Source organism: Aotus nancymaae, unplaced genomic scaffold (assembly GCF_030222135.1).
Source record: "Aotus nancymaae isolate 86718 unplaced genomic scaffold, 86718_ANA_hifiasm-v0.15.2.pri h1tg000131l, whole genome shotgun sequence".
NCBI classification, from domain to species: domain Eukaryota; kingdom Metazoa; phylum Chordata; class Mammalia; order Primates; family Aotidae; genus Aotus; species Aotus nancymaae.
In genome coordinates this window covers 460,403-484,442 of record NW_026988546.1, presented here as the reverse complement: position 1 = coordinate 484,442, position 24,040 = coordinate 460,403, and the positions used below count along the sequence as shown (strand labels likewise).

Sequence of the window (24,040 nt, the reverse complement as noted above, 5' to 3'; positions counted from 1 at the left end):
CTCCCTTCCACTGCAAAAGGCTGATCTCTCTCCAGCTGGAGTATGGGGTGGTGGAAGGATGCAGTGACCCTAAGGCCAAACTGTGCCTCTTTGCTCTTACATTCCTCGTAAAAGTTGTGAAAGAGGTAGTCTCACTAAGGGGCTCAGAACCAAAAAACCATAAAAAGATGTACATGACTTGTGTACTTCATTTAGCATCCAAACCCTGCACTCTGCCATTCAGCAAGGTAAGTCTCCACCGCCCCTGCTTCCCTGTAAAAGAGGGAAGGCTAAATAACTGCAAGTCTAATCCGCAAACCCCAAGCACCAGCCTCCGCATCTGGGAGGAAAAAGCGGCGGCAGGCGAGCCAGGGCAAGGGCTGGGCCAGGGCCGACAGCGGTGCCCGGCTCTGTGGCTCCGACAGCGGTGCCCGGCTCTGTGGCTCCGAGCGCGGTTCTGGACGCCAGTGTCCCCTAGCCCAGCCGCGCTCCTCCCTTCCCCCTCCCTAAATCCCACCTTGAGTCCCGCGCCCTTAGAGGAAGTGGGTCGCCAGCAGGGGATCGGCCCTTCGTCCCCACCGTGCTCCCGACTCCAGCTCTTCTGGGCGCTGCCAATCTCTCGGTGCGTGCCAGTCTTCTTTCTGAAACGGACCCCAGTGGCTCCCGGCCCGCCCGGGCGCTCTTCCTTAGCCCCGCCATCCGGGGAGCGGGAAGCTCCTCTAGGGGCGCCAATTAGGTCCCCGCGCCGCCGCCGCCTCCGGCGTCTCCCAGGCCCGGGCTGTGCTGAGCCCGCTGCGGTCCACGTGGCTTGGCAGAGCTAAATTCAGCTCGCCGGAAGCCCGTAGCCAGGGGAAAGCCGAGCCAAGCCGGGGTGGGAGGGGGCGAACGTAGGCGTTGGGCCGGGAGGGGCGGGCGCTGGGCGGAGGCAAGGGAGGGCCGCGCGCGGGGGAGGCGGTGGCCTGGCTCTGGCGCGCACCGGCTCCCGGTCCAGCCGGCCAGGGAAGGCGGTCCCTCCCCAATCGCGCCGCCTTTCACTCAGGTTACACTCGGGGGGGAAGGTGTTCCCGAGCCCGCTCCCACCCTCACCCCGCCTCCTCGCTTTCCCGCCTCCAGACGCCGCCGGCGGAGCCCACTATGCCAGACAGTTTCGACCCTTTGCAAAGACAAAGAGCCCTAGACCGAAGGGAGGAGGAAGAAGAGGAACGGAGCGAGAAGGAAGAGGCGATGTGAGCCTGAAAGGGGGAGAGTGTCCGGGACACCCACACCCCTTTCTTATCCTCGGAACCCCCTCATGCCCGAATCCCGGAAACTCCAGAGTGTCTCCAGCCTTGGTGAGTGCGCGTGCGGAGGCGAACCCTGCTTGGGGTGCGCGGGGGCTGCGTCCGCCGGAGTTGGGGGCTCCGCAGTTTCCTGTGGGTTCTCGGAGTGGAGGGTTGATTGTCTGGACCCGGGAACTGAAGGGGTGTGGAGGGGACTCAAAGGGTGTGACAGTGGAGGTGGGACTGAAGCCCCTAGGATTCTAGTGGAAGACACTCGTAGGGAAACCCCTTCTTAGCCACGGCAACCACCCGGGGCTCTGGGAGAGGAAGAAGGTCAGGGTGGAGGTTCGGGCTTAGGGGTCTTCGGCCGTCTCTGGAGGAGCTGCCTGGAGCTCTGCGGGGAACCTACAGCAAGTCCCGGGCAGCGGTTCCCGAAAGCAGCCCCAGTGACATTGCACCCGGCGCCGGGCTGGGATCTCCCCAGCTGGGGCCGCCCGTGGGAGGAGACCTCGCTGGGTGGCCGGGCTCAGGCGCTCTCGAGCGGATCTGGGGTCACAGGCCGGGACACCGCGGAGGACGCCAGTGATCTGGACCAGCGGCCGTGGGACAGTATCCGGATCAAGTCCCCCGGTCTGCGAGCAGGCGCAGACCCGGGAGGTGGCTCTCGGGCCCCGGGGTCGCCTTCAGCGCGCGCTGCTCCAGACCCGGGGTTAAAGTTGGCACCCGGGACGAGAGAGCGGAACACGTCGTGGTGGACAGTGGGGGACGTGGGTGGGCCAAGGGGAGCACGGCCGGAGTGGTGTTAGTGGCAACTCGAAACTCCGAATCCGTCCCAACCCCGTTAGGCGCCGCAACTCCCGAGAAATAATCTGACAAAAGTTAACAACTTGCCTGTGTCTCTCGCATGTGTGACCTGCGTGGGGCAGAGCCACCCCTTCTGGGAGCGTATGGGGGCGGGCAGCGGTGACATTGGGGCGAGGCGCCCTGGCGAGGGTACAGTTAGTTTGGAATTGGGACAGTGGCGCAACTTTCAGCTCCTCCTTTCTCTGCGCGAGTGTTTGAGCGTGACCTTGCGGGAGGAAACTTGGCTGAACATGAGATGGGGGTTGAGCCTGCGCCCCTGCTTGGCACAGAGACGCCGTAGCGCGCCTTCACCGGGTCTCCCGGGAAGCGTGTGGGGATCCTCTGACTCTGCCCTCAGCCTGAGCTCTGACTTGCTCCTCCCTCCTACGCCAGGGTCCCCGCCGGCCATATCACGCGCGGAGCTCGTTGGTGCGTTCGGCGAGGGGACACGTGCACGCCCCTAAGTGCGCAAGTGGGTGAGGGTTGGGCAGGTGACTGCATCTCATGGGCCGGGTAAGTCCCACAGAGGGAGACAGCCGTGACCCTGAGGGCAGTGCTGGCTCGCCGCGTCCCCGCATCAGCCATTCGCCTGGCTTTCTCTTGATTCTTCCTGGGCACCCCTGGCCTCTCCCGACTTCTCCCCCTCGCGGGTCCCCATGCCCCTCAGATTTGCGAGGAGCTGGTTCTCCAGGGAGACAGCGAGCGCCCACCCTCGCTCTGCGGCTGGTTGTGTGTGGTGAGAGGAAGAGATGGAAAGAGGAGGCAGACTCGCCAACGAGGAAAACGGGGTGAGAAGGGAGCCGGGTTGTCCAGAGGTCTCCAGGGCACCTGCAACGTAGTAGGTGCTAAGCTGTGTTCATTGATAAGGCCCCAAGGTGGAAGGTAGGTGCTGGCAGGGGCTGAGACGCCCCCTTCTTCCCTTCCAGTCTCTAAAATGGAATTCAAATTTATCACTCAAGCCCTCTGTGCCCCAGACGTGCCTGGAGCACCTACTACGTGCGGGCTCTACTCCTGGCCTGTTCCTAGATGCTACTGGCGGAGCCTCCTGGTTTTCTTTCCCGAACGCTGCCCGGGCGCCCAGAGGCTTCAAAAAGGCAAGGTGCACTGCCCCCTGCCGGCTGCTGTGGAAACTGCCTCTTGGCTCCGCGGTGGAGAAGGTGCGCGCAGCGCTGGGACCCGTCACAGTGCCTTCCTGCACTTCTCCTTCCTGCCCCAAACATCGGGATCCCGGACGACTGTTTTCTAGTTGGCTGAAATGACTGACCAGAGTTCACCATTCCATGCCCCCGGCCTCTGCCAAGATCTGGGTACAGCGTGGGGGCCTTTTCTAGTCTCCCGTCTAGAGCTCTGTCTCTGTCTCTCTTACTTTGGTCATGAGACTTAACCTCCTTCACCTCTGGGCGTCTCAGTTTCCACAACTTCAAAATGAGGCCAATAACACATTCTTCAAAATACGTTCTGCAGAATAGACAGTGTGTGGACCTAATACATATAACTAAGTGAATGTGTGTGTATATATATAGGTAGTTCACATTCTAATGTGTGTATGTACGCATGTATGTACACACTCTAATGCGTGTATATACATTGGGGGAAGGAGTTCCATCGTACAGTTTTTGCTAAACAAATAAAGAATGAATAGAGGGCTCCTTCTGCCTTTTCAAAATCCCACAAACCCTGAAACTTGCTTTCTCTGCTTTTTTTCTGGGCTGGCATTTGCTGTTTAAGGGGTCTGACTGGGCAAGGCCTGGACTTGAGCAGGGTCTTTGTCGCCTACCTCCCTGGCTGGGAGACCACAGCATCCCACCCGAGGGGAGAGAGAAAAACAGGAAGTATTGCTAGAAGTGATGGCAGAGGGTTTCTTACAGGGGAAGGAGGCTGTTCTTCAAAGTTCTGCAGCAGCCTGTGGAAGCTGCCTTCTGAGCGGCCTTCCTGCTGACTGCAGACAGGGCTGCATTCTCCCCACTTCCCTAGCGGTGTCACCAGCACTCCTGACCCACACAGAATTAGCCATCACTGATATAGGAGCCCTTGTTATGGAGATGACACTGACTGTGAGCTGGTTCTAGGTCCTTCTAGGTTCGGGATCTTTGGGAGCGAGGTAGAGCTCTGTCTCCCCTACCCACCAAGCAGCCCCTAAGCCAGCTCACCACCCAAAAGCTGGCAGTTGACATTGCCCAAGGAGGGTGCCTCTCCCATATGTGACTCCAAGCCCCCTGGTCAGTTAACCTTGCTTGAATCAGCTCCTGTGTAGAAGATTGCTGACTCAAAAGCGTTTTTATTTGGGTAGAGCTTTGGCCGCGGATGGAAACTTGACCCTCACCTTAGGCCCCTCCCACACCACAAAAAGCAACCAGGAAAGCAAAACATAAAATCCACCAGTCATCGTGTAAAGGCTTTCCAGTGAGTTCTGCGTGCCTATGTGCACACATTTCACATGCTGATGGAAGAGCTGACCTGGTTACCAAGAATTCTAGAATAAGACTTACATGCAGCTTCGTTCAGTTGTGTAGCCTCTGGAAACTTCCGCATCCCTACTTGCACACCTGAGGATCTGAGAGCTCCCTTATACTGTAATTTGGTCACAGGAGCCCGGAATGGGGCGCTGTGAGAGCCTGCATTTGAGTCCCAGTGCCAGCGCTCAGGCTCAGTTCCTTTGCAACTCAGCTCCCAAACTATTCCAGGCTCTGGGTCTCGGTTTCACTCCAAAAATGAGAGACTTGGCCAGGCACAGTGGCTCACACCCGTAATCCCAGCACTTTGGGAGGCCAAGGTGGGTGGATCATTTGAGGTCAGGAGTTCAGGATCACCTGGCCAACATGATGAAACCCTGCCTCTACCAAAAATACAAAAATTAGCTGGGTATGGTGGTATGTGCATGTAGTCCCAGCTACTCAGGAGGCTGAGGTAGGAGAATCACTTGAACCCAGGAGGTGGAGGATGCAGTGAGCTGAGATCACACCACAGTGCTCCAGCCCGGGTGGCAGAGTGAGACTTTGTCTCAAAAAAAAAAAAAAAAAAAAAAAGGCTGTAGAGTTCTGCTGCACATCACTGTGGGTCGTCCATTAAAGCTTTTTTGTGAAGACAGTCCCGACCTCCATTGCTCCAGCAAGCATCACCCTCAAAACCCTCCCAGTATCACAGACTGCCCTGGCTGGGGGCAGCTGGACTGTCTACTACCCCATGCCAAGGGCACCTGACCTCTCACAGAGGGTCAGGACTATTCAGTGTTTTACCACACTCCCTTGGCAAAGTCATTTTCTAGCAGTTCTCAACACTAGATGTTGAAAGCAATCCCAGAAGTTTCAGACTCTGAGGTCTGAAACCTGACAGAGCCAGAGTGCCATCTGGGGGGACTCCCCAATGGTACATATTGCAGAAGGAACCCCAGTGACCTCACCAGGGCCTGTTTACTTCCAATCTACAAGCTGAACATGACCTTAGAAATCAGTTTGGTCAACCTTTTTACTTTAATGCAAAAATATCGAAGCTCAGAGGGGAAGTCACTGGACTGTAAAATCCGGGGTTTATTGCTTATTTGGTCTTGGTGGTGGTGGTGGTTGTTTTGATTTTGGTTGAGCCAGCATTTATTGGGAACTTACTACCTTCCAGGAGCACCATGCAAGGTGCTGAGATACAGAGAGGAAAGAATACTCGGTCCTTCTTCCTTGCTGTCCTAGAGGTCACAGTGCTCTGCGGAGGGGGACAAGGACGTACCCAATCAGGCTGCATATGGAAATACACAGGTGCTAAAAATTAGCCTGTAATCCCAGCTATTCAGGAGGCTGAGGCAGGTGAATCACTTGAATCTGGGAGGCAGAGGTTGCAGTGAGCCAAGATCTTGCCATTGCACTCCAGCCTGGGGGACAAGACCGAGTCTAAGTCTCAAAAACAAAACAAAGGGAAAACTGGGTCCTGGCTGTACTTTACTAGAGTACTCGTTGGGGAGAAAATAAGGAGGAACACGACAAACAAAATGCAGAGAGAGGGGAAGGAGGGTCTGTGAACCAGATAGCGGCTAAGCTCCTCCACAGAAATACCCACTTGTATGTGGCCCTAAGTTTCTAGCTAAAGCTAAGAACACTGATACTCTAGAGTAGCCCCAAAATAAAATTAAGCATAAGTTGGGATGTAGAGGTACAAAAGATTAACTTAAGGGAGGAGTATGAGAGGAAACCAGTTACCCAGGATGCAAAGGACAGATAAGAATAATCAAAGGAGGCCAGGCACAGTGGCTCACGCTGCCACTGTAATTCAATCACTTTGGGAGGCTGAGGTGGGCAGATCACCTGAGGTTAGGAGTTCGAGACCAGCCTGGCCAACATGATGAAACCTTGTCTCTACTAAAAATACAAAAGTTAGCCAGGGTTGGTGGCAGGCACCTGTAATCCCAGCTACTCCTGAGGCTGAGGTAGGAGAATTGCTTGAACCTGGGAGGTGGAGGTTGCAGTGAGCCGAGAGAGATCATGCCTTGCACTGCAGGCTGGGCAACAGACTGAGACTCTGTCTCAAAAAAGGGAAAAAAAATTAGCCAGGCCTGGTGGCATCGTGTGCCTGTAGTTGTTGCTACTCAGGAGGCTAAGGCAAGAGGATCTCTTGAGCCCAGGAATTTGAGACTGTGGTGAGCTATGATCACACCACTGCACTCCAGCCTGGGTGACAGAGCGAGACCCTGTCCAGACAAAATCCAAAAACCAAACTAAAACAACCCAGAAGGGACTGTGGAAGTTAGTTGCTGACTCAGCTGACAGCCAGCCTGTGAAACTGGTACTATTCCTGGCTCCGTTTTGCAGATGAAGCTGAGGCACAGTAGGCTGAAGCTGCTGCCCCAGGCCATAGAGTCAGTGGTCATGAGAATGAGTAGGAGGATATTAGAGGCAGCTCTGCATGTGGGTGTCTGTGAGCGGTTGAGCGGTAGAGTGAGTGAATAGAGCAGCATGCCTCGGCCACACCCCAGAGACCACGGGACTCGGTGCAGAATAATGACAAAGTAGGCAAAATATCTCTCTGTTGTGGAGGGCTGGGCATGGTGGCTCATGCCTGTAATCCCAGTACTTTGGAAGGGTGAGGCAGATGAATCACAAGGTCAGGAGATCGAGACCATCCTGGCTAACACGGTGAAACCCCATCTTTACTAAAAATAAAGAAAATTAGCTGGGCGTGGTGGCGTGCGCCTGTAGTCCCAGCTACTCGGGAGGCCAAGGCAGAAGAATCGCTTGAACCTGAGAGGTGAAGGTTGCAGTGAGCTGAGATCACACCACTGCACCCCAGCCTGGTCGACAGAGTAGGACACGATCTCAAAAAAAAAAAAAAAACACCTATGCTGTGGAAAGTCAGGATAGAGGTTGCCTTTGGGGAACAGGATGGTGGGTGATGGAGAGAAGAGGTGTCTTGGATTGCAGTGAATCCGGAGCCTTGATCTGGGCGATGCTCACACTGTAGGAACGTATTGAGTTGGACTCTTTGGAGTTGTGCACTTTTCTATGTGTTCTTCAGTGACAATTTTCCTTTAAAAGAAAGAAGGTATTTTAAAGGGGAAGAATTACCTAATATGGGAAGTTAGGGAAGATTTCTTTGAGACATGGAAACAGATACAAAGTTGAAATCTGAAGGGTGGCTAGGAAGGCACTGACGTGGCAAAAGATGGAGGAAGAGTGATCCAGCCAGGCACGGTGGCTCACGCCTGTAATCCCAGCACTTTGGGAGGCTGAGGCGGGCGGATCACCTGAGCTCAGGAGTTCAAGAACAGTCTGGCCAACGTGGCTAAATGCCGTGTCTACTAAAAATACAAAAATTAGCCAGGTGTGCTGACGTGCGCCTATAATCTTAGCTACTCCAGAGGCTGAGGCAGGAGAATCACTTGAACTCCAGAGGTGAGGTGGAGGTTGCAGTGAGCTGAGATTGCACCACTGCACTCCAGCCTGGTGACAGAGTAAGACTCTGTCTCAAAAAAAAAAAAAAAAAAAGTTCCAAGCAGTGGTGACATGGCAGCAGTGGTGGGGCTCTGAGGCTGAGGAGGTAGGGACTCTAAAGAACTGAAAGAAGGCTGAAGAAAGCTGGAAGACAGCAGCACGAGGAGAGTGTGTGTGTCTGTGTGTCTGTTGTGTGTGTGTGTGTATGTTGTGTCTGTGTGTATGGTGTATCTGTGTCTGTATGTCGTGTGTGTGTGTCTGTATGTACATTGTGTATGTTATGTCTGTATGTGTCTGTGTATGGTGTATCCGTGTCTGTATGTCATGTGTGTGTGTCTGTGTGTAAGGGTGGAGCCCCAGGTGAGGATGGGGAAGTGGGCAGGGCAGTGGTGTGTGTAGCAGGAGGAAAGGAAAGGCCGCTGACCCTGACCTCTTCTTTAGGGATCACTACCGTGTGGTGAACAGGGGGACCCCTGTAGTCCTGGGGAGGGCTCGTTGTAGTCCTGGGGAGTCATATGGAAAGGATGTCTCAAGATGAGGTGGTTTCCAGTGCTAGGCAGGAGGTAGCATAGGTCTTGGTGGTCTGTTCAGGTAAAAAGTGACCCCAGGTCACTGGCATACGCAGTCAGGGTTCTGCCTGCACCTGAGAGGCCAGATGAGCATGTGTCCTATAGGTGGAACAGGACTGGAGTTGAGGTATTGTATGAGGATACTGACCGGTAACCCACATTCACAGTCTGCTGTTTGCCAGATCTTAGTGGATTAGTGCCTTCCACTTTCCTCTCTCCAGAGAACCTCCAATTCAGCCATAGCACTATAGGAATATAGTCCAATACCAGAAAGCACAAGCCCTCTTCTTCCGGTATGGCGTCTGACCCTGCAGCCTATCCTGTGGAAAAGTGCCTTTGAAAACACCGTCCGTGTATATGGAATCCTCAATCAGGACAGCTTTGGTGTGAAGTTGTAATGCTAGAGGAAAACATCTCTACAGAACCTTTCCAGAACTAACCTTGCCTCCCTCCCTTTCCCCTGCTTCTGTTATTTTTCTGACAGGCCAGAAGAATGTTTGAAGGTGAGATGGCAAGTTTAACTGCCATCCTGAAAACAAACACAGTGAGAGTGCCCAAGCCCATCAAGGTTCTGGATGCCCCAGGCGGCGGAAGCATGCTGGTGATAGAGCATGTGGACATGAGGCATCTGAGCAGGTGGGTCTTCACACCACCCCCGTGCTGGCTTCACACCACCCCCCGACCCCCGCTGGCTTTATGATCTGAGCAGGTGGGTCTTCACACCACCCCCCTGCTGGCTTCACACCACCCCCTGACCCCCGCTGGCTTTATTATCTGAGCAGGTGGGTCTTCACACCGCCCCCGGCTGGCTTCACACCACCCCCCAGACCCCCACTGGCTTTATTATCTGAGCTGGTGCATCTTCACACCACCCCCGGCTGGCTTTATTTTACACCAAGTGGTTCTCTGATAACTGAAGCTTGTACTGGGGGCACCATTTTGAGGAGTGTGACACAAAGAACCCCATGACTCCAAGAACCCCATGACTCCACCTATCATGAGTTTTGCAGAATGAACAGCAGGCACTTGCTGCAACCAAGGGCAGTAGCAATAGGAATCTCCCAAAGTGAGATACTGACCAAAGACCCTGCTGTGGGCCAGGCGCTGTGGCTCATGCCTGTAATCCCAGCACTTTGGGTGGCCGAGGCAGATGAATCACTTGAGGTCAGAAGTTTGAGACCAACCTGGGCAACATTGTGAAACCTGTCTAGTAAAAATAAAAAATTAGCTGGGCGTGGTGGTGCTCCCCTGTAGTCCCAGCTACTCAGGAGGCTGAGGCATGAGAATCACTTGAACCCGGGAGGCAGAGGTTGCAGTGAGCTGAGATCACGCCACTGCAGCCTAGCCTGGGTAATAGAGTGAGACTCAGACTCAAAAACAAAAAACCCTGCTGCAAACTTGAATGAGGCTGGGAAAGATTGTCAAATAATCAGCACGTTTATCCCCCTCATGCTTCACCAGAGCTGACTTTCTGTCCTCAAAATGTTCAACCTACTGGTTGGGCATGGTGGCTCACCCCTGTAATCCCAGCACTTTGGGAGGCTGAGGCAGGCAGATCACTTGAGGTCAGCAGTTTGAGACCAGCCTGGCCAACACAGTAAAACCCCACCTCTACTAAAAATACAAAAAAATTAGCCAGGCGTGGTGGTGGGCGCTTGTAATCCCAGCTACTCTGGAGGCTGAGGCAGGAGAATGATTTGAACTCTGGAGGTGGAGGTTGTAGTGAGCTGAGATCATGCCACTGCACTCCAGCCTGGGCAACAGAGCGAGACTCTGTCTCAAAAAATACCAGAATGTTTGGCTGGGCATGGTGGCTTATGCCTATAATCCCAACACTTTGGGAGGCTGAGGTGGGTGGATCACAAGTTCAAGAGATTGAGAAACATGGTGAAACCCTGTGTCTACTAAAAATACAAAAATTAGCTTGGCGTGGTGGTGCACACCTATAGTCTCAGCTACTCGGGAGGCCTAGGCAGGAGAATGGCTTGAACCCAGGAGGCAGAAGTTACAGTGAGCCAAGATTGCACCACTGCACTCTAGCCTGGCCTGTGGAGCGAGACTCCATCTCACTAAAACAAACAAAAAAAACAGGCTAGGTGTGGTGGCTCATGCCTGTAATGCCAGCACTTTGGGAGGCTGAGGCAGGTGGATCATGAGGTCAAGAGTTCGAGACCAGCCTGTCCAATATTGTGGAACTCTGTCTCTACTAAAAAAAATACAAAAATTAGTCGGGCATGGTGGTGCACACCTGTAGTCCCAGCTACTCGGGAAGCTGAGGCAGGAGAATCACTTAAACCCAAGAGGCAGAGGTTGCAGTGAGCTGAGATCGTACCACTGCACTCCAGCCTGAGCGACAGAGTGAAACTCCGTCTCAAAAAAATAAATTAAAAGTTTGCCCCCTCTTTATGTGCTGTGAGACTGAGTGGTGGGTGTGTCTCACCTTTCTGCGTCTCATCCGTTTAGTTGCTACCTTTTGATTTGACAGTCATGCTGTAAAGCTTGGAGCCCAGCTGGCCAATTTACACCTTGAGAACAAGAAGCATGGAGAGACGCTCCTGAAAGAGGTGGGCACAGTGGGTATGGTGCTGCGCAGGCTGTGGTGCTCCTGCTTAGAGGAGAACATTGAGCCAGTGTGGGCTCAGAGGTGGGGCCGTGCAGCGGCCATGGGAGGGTCAAACGTGATGATGCCAGAGCAAAGGAATGTCAGCCCTGAGCTGCCTCTCACAGTGCACTGAACACTGTGGATGTGATGAGTGTGTGTCCTAAATGCATTCAAAACATGGAAAACGTTTGCTGGACATGAGACCTCCCCTGGCATGACAGTTGCTTTTACCTCTCCTTCCCCAGATGAGTCTAAGCAGAGGTCCTCTGGCTATGTTTAAAGAGCAAGACCTTTAAGCACAGGGTCTCTCCTTGTAAAACAGTCATACTTGAGGCTCAGAATTACAGCCATCCTGTCTGAACTTTCTAGAGTGTAACGTGCTGTCAGGATTGAGGGAATTTTCCAGTATTTTAACCTGCTGACATTCAGAATCTGTGCAGCCCACGTGGTAAATGTGAGGCAGATGAGCTGCCAATCAGAGCAGATGACTAAGGATCTACTGTATGAGGCATGCGACTAGACAGGCTGTTCTGTGAGGGTCCATGACGGGTGCCCCTCAGGCCACCTGTCTGGTGACATCCACTGAGAGGCCACCAGGTTCCCTGTCCTGTCCCTTCTAATCTCAGGGGGTTTAGTCCATTGGGATTTCCCTTGAGTTAGGGAGACTGCAGAGGAGTGATGATTTCTTTTTTTCTGAGATGGAATTTTGCTCTTACTGCCAGGCTGGATTGCAGGGGCATGATCTTGGCTCACTGCCACCTCCGCCTCTTGGTTTTAAGTGATTTTCCTGCCTTGGCCTCCCGAGTAGCTGGGATTACAGGTACCCGCCACCAGGCCAGCTAAGTAGAGATGGTGCTTCACTACGTTGGGCAGGCTGGTCTTGAACTCCTGACCTCAGGGGATCCACCTGCCTCAGCCTCCCAAGGTGCTGAGATTCAGGCACGAACCACCGTGCCCAGCCTGAGATTATTTCAAAGCACAGTAGTCTATCTGGCACATAATGGCAGCAGATTTGCCACTGAGAACCATTCCTTCTGATGGATTGGGGGCAGATTCTTTTTCTTCTTTATTTTCTTTCTTTTCGTTTCTTTTCTCTTCTCATCTTCTCTTTTCTTTTCTTCTTTTCTTTCTTTCTTGAGGAAGTCTCGCTCTTTTCCCCTAGGCTAGAGTGCAGTGGTGTAATCTTGGCTCACTGCAACCTCCGCCTGCCTTGGCCTCCCAAAGTGCTGGGATTGCAGGTGTGAGCCACCGCGCCTGGCCTGTTTTTTATTTTTTATGTTTTGTTTTTTTTTTTTTTGAGACGGAGTTTCACTCTTGTCACCCAGGCTGGAGTGCAATGGCATGATCTCAGCTCACTGCAACTTTTGCCTCCTGAGTTCAAGTGATTCTTCTGCCTCAGCCTCCCGAGTAGCTGGGATTATAGGTGCCTGCCACCACACCCAGCTAATTTTTATATGTTCAGTAGAGATGGGATTTCACCATGTTGGACCAGATTGGTCTCAAACTCCTGACCTCAGGTGATCTGCCCACCTCAGTCTCCCAAAGTATGTTTTTCCTCTTTAAGAGGGTCTTCCTCTTTTTTTTTCCTGACAGTGTGTGGTCCTCCCCCTCGGCCCCATGTGTCCTGTTGGGATGTGAGACAGGTCCCCTGAGAGGTGCCTGTGGGCTCCCTGTCCTGTCTGTGTCTAGAGCAGCTAGTGTCTTTGATGCCAACATGTGCTGGAGCAGGCCCTGTTTGGGGTGTTCTGTGGGTTGGTGGAGACCCAGGCCCTGTTTGTCTCTGGCAGGGGCATAAGCTCGTAGGAGCTCACTGAGGTTGTGTCTGAAGGTGACTCAGTTTCAAGAGTGGGGCCCAGGATCCCTTGGAACTAACTCATTTTCCTTCTTTTTTTTTCTTTTGCCTGCAAGGGAGAGGAGGTGGGCAGGAGGAACGGCCCTTCGTGGACCGGTTTGGATTTGACGTGGTGACATGCTGTGGATGTCTTCCCCAGGTGAGTGTATGGCGTTTGCTTCTATTTCACAGTCAGGTCAGCTATTCAGACACAGGGTGGGAGGCACACCCCCTTCCTTTTCTCGTGAGCTTTAGTAAAGCTCACCATTTTTTGTTTGCTGATGTTTAAGAGGTTGACATGAGATTGACCCACCTAATGTGCTAGGTAAGCATGAAGAAACCAAGGAGGACCAGCAAGTTAGATGTGGAATTTCAAGGTGGGTAAAAATGAGGGACTATAACAGATGTTTTCTTTTAGATATACTAAACTGTCAAGGAGAGTGGAATGACAAGGGTTTGTAACTTTCGGTTGTATGATTTTATGGTTGCTTCCTTCCGCGTTTCAGCCTGGGAAATTCTGCTTGATGCCCAGCACGTGTGGAGTGGACAGGGTGATGGCTCCTTGGAGGGGGATACAGATGAACCTAGAAAACTTTCTGGGGTTTGCTGGTGGGCACGGGGGCAGTAGAAAGTCTTGGAAATGTAGAAGGTTGTCCAGAAATCTGCTGAGGGGCCAGGAGTGGCATGCTCTGGTCCTGCCTGCTGCAGGGGGTTTTGTAGCCAGGTCTGCTCCTTCCTGTCATGGCTGTCTTCACACTGTGTGTGTGCATATGTATACATGTGTGTGCACACACTTGGGCACTGTCTGGGGAGGTGCTGTCTGAGCAGATGTCAGAAGTGAGTCCTGGGGTCAGGCAGGTCAGCCAGCTCTGGCCTTCGTACTTCACTGTGAGTGCAAATTAAGAGGAAATGTTAGCCACTTGCTTTAGCAGCAAAAAAACACCAATTTTTTATTTTAAATGAAAAAGCTAGGCTGGGCACGGTGGCTCATACCTGTAATCCCAGCGCTTTGGGAGGCCGAGGTGGGCGGATCATAAGAGATCCAGACCATCCTGGCCAGCATGGCGAAACCCCATCTCTACTAAAAATACAAAAATGAGCCAGACATGGGGGCACATGCCTGTAGTCCCAGCTACTCAAGAGGCTGAGGCAGGAGAATCCCTTGAACCCAGGAGGCGGAGGTTGCAGTGAGCTGAGATTGTGCCACTGCACTCCAGGCTGGTGACAGAGTGAGACTCCATTTCAAAAAATAATAATAAAATATAATACAATAAAAACAACTTAAAAAGCCCTGGTGGCTCATGCTTGTAATCTCAGCACTTTGGGAGGCCAAGGTGGGAGAACTGCTTGAGCCTGGGAGTTCAAGGCTACAGTGAGCTGTGATCGTGCCACTGCATTCCAGCCTGGGTGATAGAGCAAGACCTTGTCTCACAAAAAGAGAGAGAGAAAGAGAAAGAAAAAAAAAAGGAAGAAAGGGAGGGAGGGAGGCAGGAAGGGAGGGAGGAAGGGAGGAAATGTTCTAGAAGACTTCGTTCTTGGAAGGCTACTGAGTGGATCGTGATGCATCCCCATGCTTCCTACTGCTCTTGGGATAGGATCTGAGGTCTCAGCATGTCCGTGAGACTCCGGTTCCCCTGGGACGTGGTTCCCCCCAGCCTCGTGTGTCCGTGAGACTCCGGTTCCTCCGGGATGTGATTCCCCCCAGCCTCCTGTGTCCGTGAGACTCCGGTTCCCCCGGGATGTGGTTCCCCCTAGCCTCCTGTGTCCGTGAGACTCCGGTTCCCCTGGGATGTGGTTACCCCCAGCCTCCTGTGTCTGAGACTGCGGTTCCCCCGAGCCTCGTGTGTCTGTGAGACTCTGGCTCCCCTGGGATGTGGTTACTCCCCAGCCTGCTGTGACTGCCACCCCTTCCACGTGCTGCCCCTGGAGCCCTCCACTTAGATGCTTCTAGGTAGCCGAGCTTTCCCTGAGTCCTGGCATTTCCCAGTGAACTCTGCTTTCAGCTTTGCTGTTACTGTGCAGGTGAATGACTGGCAGGAGGACTGGGTTGTGTTCTTTGCCAGGCAGCGCATTCAACCCCAGATGGACATGGTGGAGAAGCAGTCTGGGGACAGGGAGGCCCTCCAGCTTTGGTCTACTCTGCAGGTGAGCGGGGCCCCACCGCACACCCCAACACCTGCCACACGCGCCACTCGCGCCACTCGCCTGAGGTGGGGAGGCGCCAAGGCATGTGAGGCTGCCTCGGAGTCTGGTTCTGGGTGGGAGGTGGGTGCCTAGTGGTGTCCCATCTGCTGCTGCCTGGGGTGGGGGCGGGTTGTGGAGCAGTGCTTAGGGAACCCTCAGCACCCCTCATGCACGCCGTGATCAGTTGGCTGAGGCTCCATTTTCCTCCCTGCAGTTAAAGATCCCTGACCTGTTCTGCTACCTGGAGATCACCCCAGCCTTACTCCACGGAGACCTCTGGGGTGGAAACATAGCAGAGGATGCCTCTGGATCAGTCATTTTTGACCCAGCTTCTTTCTATGGCCACTTGGAAAATGAGCTGGCCATCGCCGGCATGTTTGGGGGCTTTAGCAACTCCTTTTATTCCGCCTACCACGGTAAAATCCCCAGGGCCCCAGGATTCGAGAAGCGCCTTCAGTTGTATCAGCTCTTTCACTACTTGAACCACTGGAATCATTTTTGGATTGGGGTACAGAGGATCCTCCCTGAACATTATGAGGAATCTCGTCAAGTGAGTGTGCTTTGCTCTGGAGGAGGCCTCGGAGGTTTCTCCACAGTCCTCTTTAGGAGAAACTCTTGTTTCTTCACATGGCCAGAGTAGCTTAAGACCAACTCAGTAGCTTATTTCCAAGCCTTGCAAAGTGTAGAATATCTCCAAAGAGAGGTTTTGTCATTACAACTTTGTGGGGGTTTGTAGGTAGACGGAGCCATGATAGAGGCAGAGTATGAACCGAGGAATGGATGAAGCAAGGTGGCTCTGAGCCACACTGCTGCTCCGAGGTGGAGAGACTGTAAGTGATCTCAGGTGGGTGCCGGGGAGGATCCAGTGTGTGAGGAGGTGGTCAGTGCACCTGGGCACTGCTGCTTGGAGGGCACCTTTCTGCCACCTCCTCCCTGCTCTCCTGTGTAGGAACGAGGTGGTCAGCATGCCTGGGCACTGCTGCTTAGAGGGCGCCTTTCCGCCATCTCCTCCCTGCTCTCCTGTACAGGAACATCTCGGAGCTGTTCATGCTGATGCTTCTTGGTTGGTGAGACTTGGGTCTAGACATGAAACCATGTTACTAAAAGCTGCTTAAAATGACCAGTTCCAAAATCAGGCACATTCCTCTTCTTCCTGCATGATCCCTGGATGCTGCTACAGGCTGAGAAGGTCTGTAAACCGATTCTGGGAGTGACCAAGCTGCTGGCCTTAGGGTGTCCTTGGGTAAATCCAGGAGGCTTACTTGCTTCTATCATTACCCCGTCTTCTCTGCCATTTTCTAAAGCTTGCTAAGTTGTCATTCCTTTGCAACTTTATACACTGAGTGAATATTTTTCCCTCCTTCAGTATTGTAGTGATGAGAAATATTTCATGAATGACATTGATGCTAATAAATCGCTTTGCATAAAAATTTGAATAAACTTTCAGTGCTTTCAATAATGTACAAGATTGTATATTTCCTTCATTTATTGTAATTCAATATTTTTCTTAGTTGTTTGCTGAAAAACTTGTGTAATATTTTGTGACAATAAACAGGTACAGCTAGTGTTTTTGTTTTGTTGTTTTTAGAGACAGGGTCTTGCTCTGTCATCTAGGCTGGAGTGTGGTGGTGTGATCCTAGCTCACTGCAGCCTCAAACTCCCAGGTTCAAGCAATCCTCCTATCTCAGCCCCTTGAGTAGCTGGAACTACAGACGTGAACCACCACACCTAGCTAATTTTTGTATTTTTAGTAGAGACAAGGTTTTGCCATGTTGCCCAGGCTGGTCTCAAATTCCTGAGCTCAAGCAGTCCTCCCTCCTCAGCTTCCCGAGTGCTAGGATTACAGGCCTGAGTCACCATGCCTGACCCAAGTTCTTTCATTTTTTTTTTTTCTCTTTTTAAAATTTTTTTTACCTTTTTTTTTTTTTTAAGACAAGTTTTCACCATGTTGGCCAGGCTGGTCTCAAACTCCTGACCTCGGGTGATCCACCCGCCTTGGTCTCCCAAAGTGCTGGGATTACAGGCTTGAGTCATTGTGACTGGCCTTTTTTTTTTTTTTTTTTTTTTTTTTTGAGACTGTTTCCAAGCTGGAGTGCAGTGGTGCGATCTCGCCTCATTGCAGCTTCTGCCCTCTGCCTTCTGGGCGCAAGTGATTCTCATGTCTCAGCCTCCCGAGCAGCTAGAGTAGCTGATATGCCACCACGCTGGCTAATTTTTGTGTTTTTAGTAGAGATGGGGTTTCGCCACATTGCCCAGGCTGGTCTTGAAGTCCTGAGTTCAAGCAGTCAACCTGCCTCAGCCTCCCAAATGTTTTTTCTTTTTTAGTTGGAGTCTCACTCTCTGGCCCAGGCTGGAGTGTACTGGTGCGATCTCAGCTCCCTGTAACCTCTGCCTGGTGGGTTCAAGTGATTCTCCTGCCTCAGCCTTTCAGTGTAGCTGGGATTACAGGTGTGCACCACCATACCTAGCTAATTTTTGTATTTTTAGTAGACATGGGGTTTTGCTATGTTGGCCAGGCTGGTCTTGAACTCCTGGCCTCAAGGAATCCGCCTGCCTTGGCCTCCCAAAGTGCTGGGATTACAGGCCTGAGCCACCATCCTTGGCCCAACTATTGTTTCTTTAAAATCTCTGTAGTCTTGTCTTTTTGTTAGAATAAAAGGATAGCTCAGAGCTTCAAAGTAAGAGCAGGAATAGCCTAAGAACTGTCTGCGATATTTGACTAGCAGTGATATTTTACTGCCGTTCATATTCACCCTGTGAGGTCCGGAAAACATTGAAGGAAGAATGAAAGGAGCTGTAGAATGACCTCTTGGGGGAAGAAGCCACTTGGTGAAACTTGGCAAATACCCGTATTTGAGGGGTCACCCAGTGTTGTCATGACTGGGCTGAAGGGGATGGACTGAAGACTTCTCATTTGCTTGTTCTGTTGTAAGTCAGGGCCCCTCAGCAGAATGCAGAACAGAATGTAGTTCCTTTAGAATGCTGATTTTTGTGTGGAGCAAGAAAGGACCCTGAGTGTGGTGGTCAGTTTCCAGCCTGACAGTTCTTAGACTACCATTTGCCAGGATTTCAGCTTGTTTACTTTGACCCTGGGAAACTGATAACTGTTCCCAGGGAGAACGATGCCTCGCCTGGGTGCAGTGGCTCACGCCTGTAATCCCAGCACTTTGTGGGACCGAGGCGAGTGGATTGCAAAGTCAAGAGATCGAGACCATCCTGGCCAACATACTGAAATTCCATCTTTACTAAGCTACAAAAATTAGCCGGGTGTGGTGGCGCACGTCTGTAGTTCCAGCTACTTGGGAGGCTGATGCAGGAGAATCACTTGAACCTGGGAGACAGGTTGAGTTAAGATCGTGCCATTGCACTCCAGCCTGGTGACAAAGTGAGACTCGGTCTCAAAACAAAGAAAAGTGATGCCCTGGCCGGGTACCATCCTGACAGCGGGTGTGCTGCTTGGCTCCCTGCTGTGTGGGTCCTACCGAGCAACGCACTCGGTTTCCAGGAGGGTTTTGGTTTTGGCAGCTGCCAGGCCTGAGGCCTTCCACAGAGACAGTGAGTCTACAATGGACACCATCTGGGAAGCACAGCCCAGGCTCCTGTGGTTAGTCAAGTGTGAAGAAGGTTGCCCAGGTGCCACAGCAAGAGACTGAGGCACAGTCATAAATAACTGATGACTTATAGACATGACACCAAATAGATACTAGATTCAATCACATATTCAATTATATAATCAATCTTATTACATCATTATTCTCCATTAGTCTTTAGTATTATAGTGTAGGAATGTTTGAGTCTTATAGTATAGACGTAACCGGGTGAAATATAATTTGGAACTGAAGGGACATTGTGAGAAGTGATCAGGAGGCAAGAGTAAATGCCTTGCGGTAACGCCAGTGCCTGGGGAGGTGCCTGTTGCTTAGCAGGCAGGCCTTGCGGTAACACTAGTGCCCAGGAAGGTGCCGGTTACTTAGGCCTTGTGGTAACACCAGTGCCTGGGAAGGTGCCTGTTGCTTAGCAGGCAGGCCTTGCAGTAACACCAGTGCCCGGGAAGGCGCCTGTTAACTTAGCAGGCAGGACTTGCGGTAACGCCAGTGCCCAGGAAGGTGCTCGTTGCTTAGCAGCAGGCCTTGCAGTAACACCAGTAGTTGGGGAGACACCCGTTGCTTAGCAGGCAGGCCTTACGGTAAGGCCAGCTTCTGGGAAGGCGCCCATTGCTTAACAGGCCATGAGGGGGAGTTTCCCTCTCACTGCGGAGTTCAGAGAAAACTCTGTTCTGCCGGCTCTCGAGGAAGGTCTGACACTGGCCAGGCCGGCCCACAGACATCCAGGGGCTTAAACCCTCTCAGTGGTGCTGTGCTCCGATGGCCACCATCCTTGTCCACCTTCATGTTCCACTTTCCCACCCAATGCTCCCTTCTAAATTCTTAGAGGCTGTGAGAAGTAAGAATAGAGGAATCCTAAAAGCCTTTGCTCTCTCTGATAAGTGCACAGAAAGATACTGACATATGCGCCTCCCCTCCTTGCAGCAGCTGCCTGAGAGGGAGGGGCCCTCTGTGCTCTACCCGTGTGACCCCCTGAACTGTGCCCACATGGCCCCCTGTATTGTAAGAATGTGATTTGCTTGACCCCTACCAATCCTGTCAGATGAGTCACTCTTCAGCCCTGCCCCACACCCTGTATACAATAAATGTCAGTGTGCCCTGGACATCACCGTTCTCTGTCAGCTCAGCACCGGGTACCCAGGGCCCTGCATCACCACCTGCAGAAGCAGAATGGCCATCGGGCAAGGAAACAGTGGATGGGACATGCATCTGTTGAACCTTAGGGAATCGGAAGAGAAGGCTGGACGTGTGACCCTTACTTGTAATCCCAGCACTTTGGAGGAGGCTGAGGTGGGAGGATCACTTGAGCTCAGGAATTCGAGACCAGCCTGGGCAACATAGAGAGATCTCATCTCTAAAAGAAATAAAGAGAATTGGAAGAGAAGGGTCTCCATTTCCTGTTCCTCTATTTCACATGAACCATCAGTGTGTAGAACCACGTAGCCCTGAGAAGGTGAACAGCTTTCGGCCCTGGATGCTGATGCATGTGGAGTGTGTGAGGCAGCTTCCCTGGGTTGTTGGGCAGTGGAGAAGCTGACAGGAGGGCTGAATTGCCCAAGAAGAGGATGGCCCTGGACATGGTTCTGCATCAGCTCAGCAGCGGGTGCCCGGGGCCCTGGACATCACCGTTCTCCGTCAGCTCAGCACCGGGTGCCTGGGGCCCTGGACATCACCATTCTCCATCAGCTCAGCACTGGGTGCCCGGGGCCCTGGACATCACCGTTCTCCATCAGCTCAGCACTGGGTGCCTGGGCCCTGGACATCACCGTTCTCCGTCAGCTCAGCACCGGGTGCCTGGGGCCCTGGACATCACCATTCTCCATCAGCACTGGGTGCCCGGGGCCCTGGACATCACTGTTCTCCATCAGCTTAGCACTGGGTGCCTGGGCCCTGGACATCACCGTTCTCTGTCAGCTCAGCACCGGGTGCCTGGGGCCCTGGACATCACCATTCTCCATCAGCTCAGCACTGGGTGCCCGGGGCCCTGGACATCACCGTTCTCCATCAGCACTGGGAGCCTGGGGCCCTGGACATCACCGTTCTCCATCAGCACTGGGTGCCCGGGGCCCTGGACATCACCGTTCTCCATCAGCACTGGGTGCCCGGGGCCCTGGACATCACCGTTCTCCATCAGCACTGGGTGCCCGGGGCCCTGGACATCCCCGTTCTCTGTCAGCACTGGGTGCCTGGGCCCTGGACATCACCGTTCTCCATCAGCACTGGGTGCCCGGGGCCCTGGACATCACCGTTCTCCATCAGCTCAGCACTGGGTGCCTGGGGCCCTGGACATCACTGTTCTCCGTCAGCACTGGGTGCCTGGGCCCTGGACATCACCGTTCTCCATCAGCACTGGGTGCCTGGGCCCTGGACATCACCGTTTTCCATCAGCACTGGGTGCCTGGGGCCCTGGACATCACCGTTCTCTATCAGCTCAGCACTGGGTGCCTGGGCCCTGGACATCACTGTTCTCCAACAGCACTGGGCGCCTGGGGCCCTGGACCTCACCATATTCCATCAGCACTGGGTGCCTGGGGCCCTGGACATCACCATTCTCTGTCAGCACTGGGTGCCCGGGGCCCTGGACATCACCATTCTCTGTCAGCACTGGGTGCCCGGGGCCCTGGACATCACCGTTCTCCATCAGCACTGGGTGCCCGGGGCCCTGGACCTCACCGTTCTCCATCAGCACTGGGTGCCTGGGGCCCTGCACATCACCGTTCTCCATCAGCACTGGGTGCCTGGGCCCTGGACATCACCATTCTCCATCAGCACTGGGTGCCCAGGGCCCTGGACATCACCGTTCTCTGTCAGCACTGGGTGCCCGGGGCCCTGGACATCACTGTTCTCCATCAGCTCAGCACTGGGTGCCCGGGGCCCTGGACATCACTGTTCTCCATCAGCTCAGCACTGGGTGCCCGGGGCCCTGGACATCACCGTTCTCCATCAGCTCAGCACTGGGTGCCTGAGGCCCTGGACATCACCATTCTCCATCAGCTCAGCACTGGGTGCCCGGGGCCCTGGACATCACCGTTCTCTGTCAGCACTGGGTGCCCGGGGCCCTGGACATCACTGTTCTCCATCAGCTCAGCACTGGGTGCCCGGGGCCCTGGACATCACCATTCTCCATCAGCTCAGCACTGGGTGCCCGGGGCCCTGGACATCACCGTTCTCCATCAGCTCAGCACTGGGTGCCTGGGACCCTGGACCTCACCATATTCCATCAGCACTGGGTGCCTGGGGCCCTGGACATCACTGTTCTCCATCAGCACTGGGTGCCCGGGGCCCTGGACATCACCGTTCTCCCTCAGCACTGGGTGCCCGGGGCCCTGGACATCACCGTTCTCCATCAGCACTGGGTGCCTGGGTCCTGGACATCATTCTGCATCAGCACATCACCAGTGACAAGAGCTTCCCCAAGTGGTTGAAGGAAGGATGGTTGGGTCCTCCAGAAGTGGCGGCCTTCTCTTCCTCCATGACTTTGCAGGGTCCACCTTGTGAGAGGCCATCGCTGAGCGCACAGCCAAACAGCCATCGGGAGGGATGTCGTGGGGTGTGTCAAAATGGTAAACAGCAGTGTGGCAGTTTTCAATTTTGCAGTGCTGCAGTACGTGTTAGCTTTTTATTTTTTATTCACTTATTAAATTTTTTTTTTTTTTGAGACGGTCTCACTGTGTCACCCAGGCTGGAGTGCTGTGACGTGATCTCAGCTGACTGCAACCTCTGCCTCCCAGGTTCGAGGGATTCTTCTGCCTCAGCTCCCCAGTAACTGGGATTACAGGTGCAGGCCACCATGCCTGGCTCATGTTTATATTTTTATATTTCACCGTGTTGGCCAGGCTGGTCTCAAATTCCTGACCTCAGGTGATCCCCCCACCTCAGCCTCCTGAAGTGCTGGGATTACAGGCGTGAGCCACCACACCGGCCTATGTCATGTTTTTAAACTTGCAAGTTGTTGCAATACTCATTCTAAAATACCTAATTTTATACCCAATTTTGTATTTATTATTATAATATGTAATATATATATACACACAATACATTTTTTCATAAATTTATAAAGGGCTACCAAATCCTATAGGCTTCAGGCACAAAGGCACCTGCATCTACCCAGAGTTGATTTTTCTGGATTATTCTGTCCATGAAAGACCATACACATGTCATCAGAGGAGGATCTTCTCATACAAAGCTCTGCTGTTTCTGGGCTGGCTCAGCTGGAAGAGATGGGGGAGGGAATAGGTTTGGGTTTGGAGGCAAAGTTTTAAGAGACAGCTGTGTGCTGTGTCCTCGCAGGCTGGTGTGTTGACATCTCAAAGCACAGAGAGACTGGGCTCTGGACACGGCTCGGAGATGCCTCAGTCAAAGGAAGAGCTGGAAGAGGTTCATTCTCTTTGGGGCAGCCGTGAGCCTCGCTAGGAGGCCTCCGGGCAGGAAGTCCAGGGAAATGGTGGTTGTCCTGTGCGTGCGTCCAGGACCCTCAGCTCTCATCTTTGGGATCTCAGGGGCAAGGTGGCTTCACTTGTTATTTCTTGCTGTAAGCGGGATTATATGAAAACACCTAATCTAACACCGTCAGGGTGACAGCTTTTCCACAAAAGCAAGTCTTCAGATACCTGAAGTCAAGCCTTCAAAGTAAAAGTAAAACCAAAGGGTTTTACTTTGTATCCTTTTAATGGAAGTGCACCTAAAGTGGCCAGGCGTGGTGGCTCACGCCTGTAATCCCAGCACTTTGGGAGGCTGAGGCGAGTGGATCACCTGAGATTAGGAGTTCAAGACCAGCCTGGCCAACATGGCAAAACCCCATCTCTACTAAAAATATGAAAATTAGCTGGGTTTGATGGTGGACGCCCGTAATCCCACCTAGTCAGTAGGCTGAGGCAGGAGAATTGCTTAAACTTGGGAGGCGGAGGTTGCAGTGAGCTGAGATTGCGCCATTGCACTCCAGCCTGGCAACAGGACGAGACTCCATCTCTTAAAAACAAAACAAAACCTCATGTCAAATGCAGCATGGACCGGGCTCAGGTGCGCGCGGTTCGTGTGCACGCGTGTGTCCCTGTGTGCCTGCACGCGCATGGGCCTTCCTGTGTCTGAAATCCCTTTCCCAGGATGTCCTGGAGTCCGGGGCCCCACACGGGGCCGGGTCAGCGCGCGCCGTCAGAGTCCCCACGCCAGCCGTCCCTCCGACTGGCACCTGCCCCCGGCCCCGCCGCCCCCGTGCGCAAACCCCGTGTCGTCCTCACTGGCCGCTGGGCCCGTGGG

The 24,040-nt window shown here is 53.2% G+C and overlaps 1 pseudogene; it reads left to right on the top strand.

The window, feature by feature from the left end:
• The first annotated feature begins 1,035 nt into the window (after positions 1-1,035).
• Positions 1,036-16,870, top strand: LOC135272741 (ketosamine-3-kinase-like; annotated as a pseudogene).
• The last annotated feature ends 7,170 nt before the right edge of the window (positions 16,871-24,040 follow it).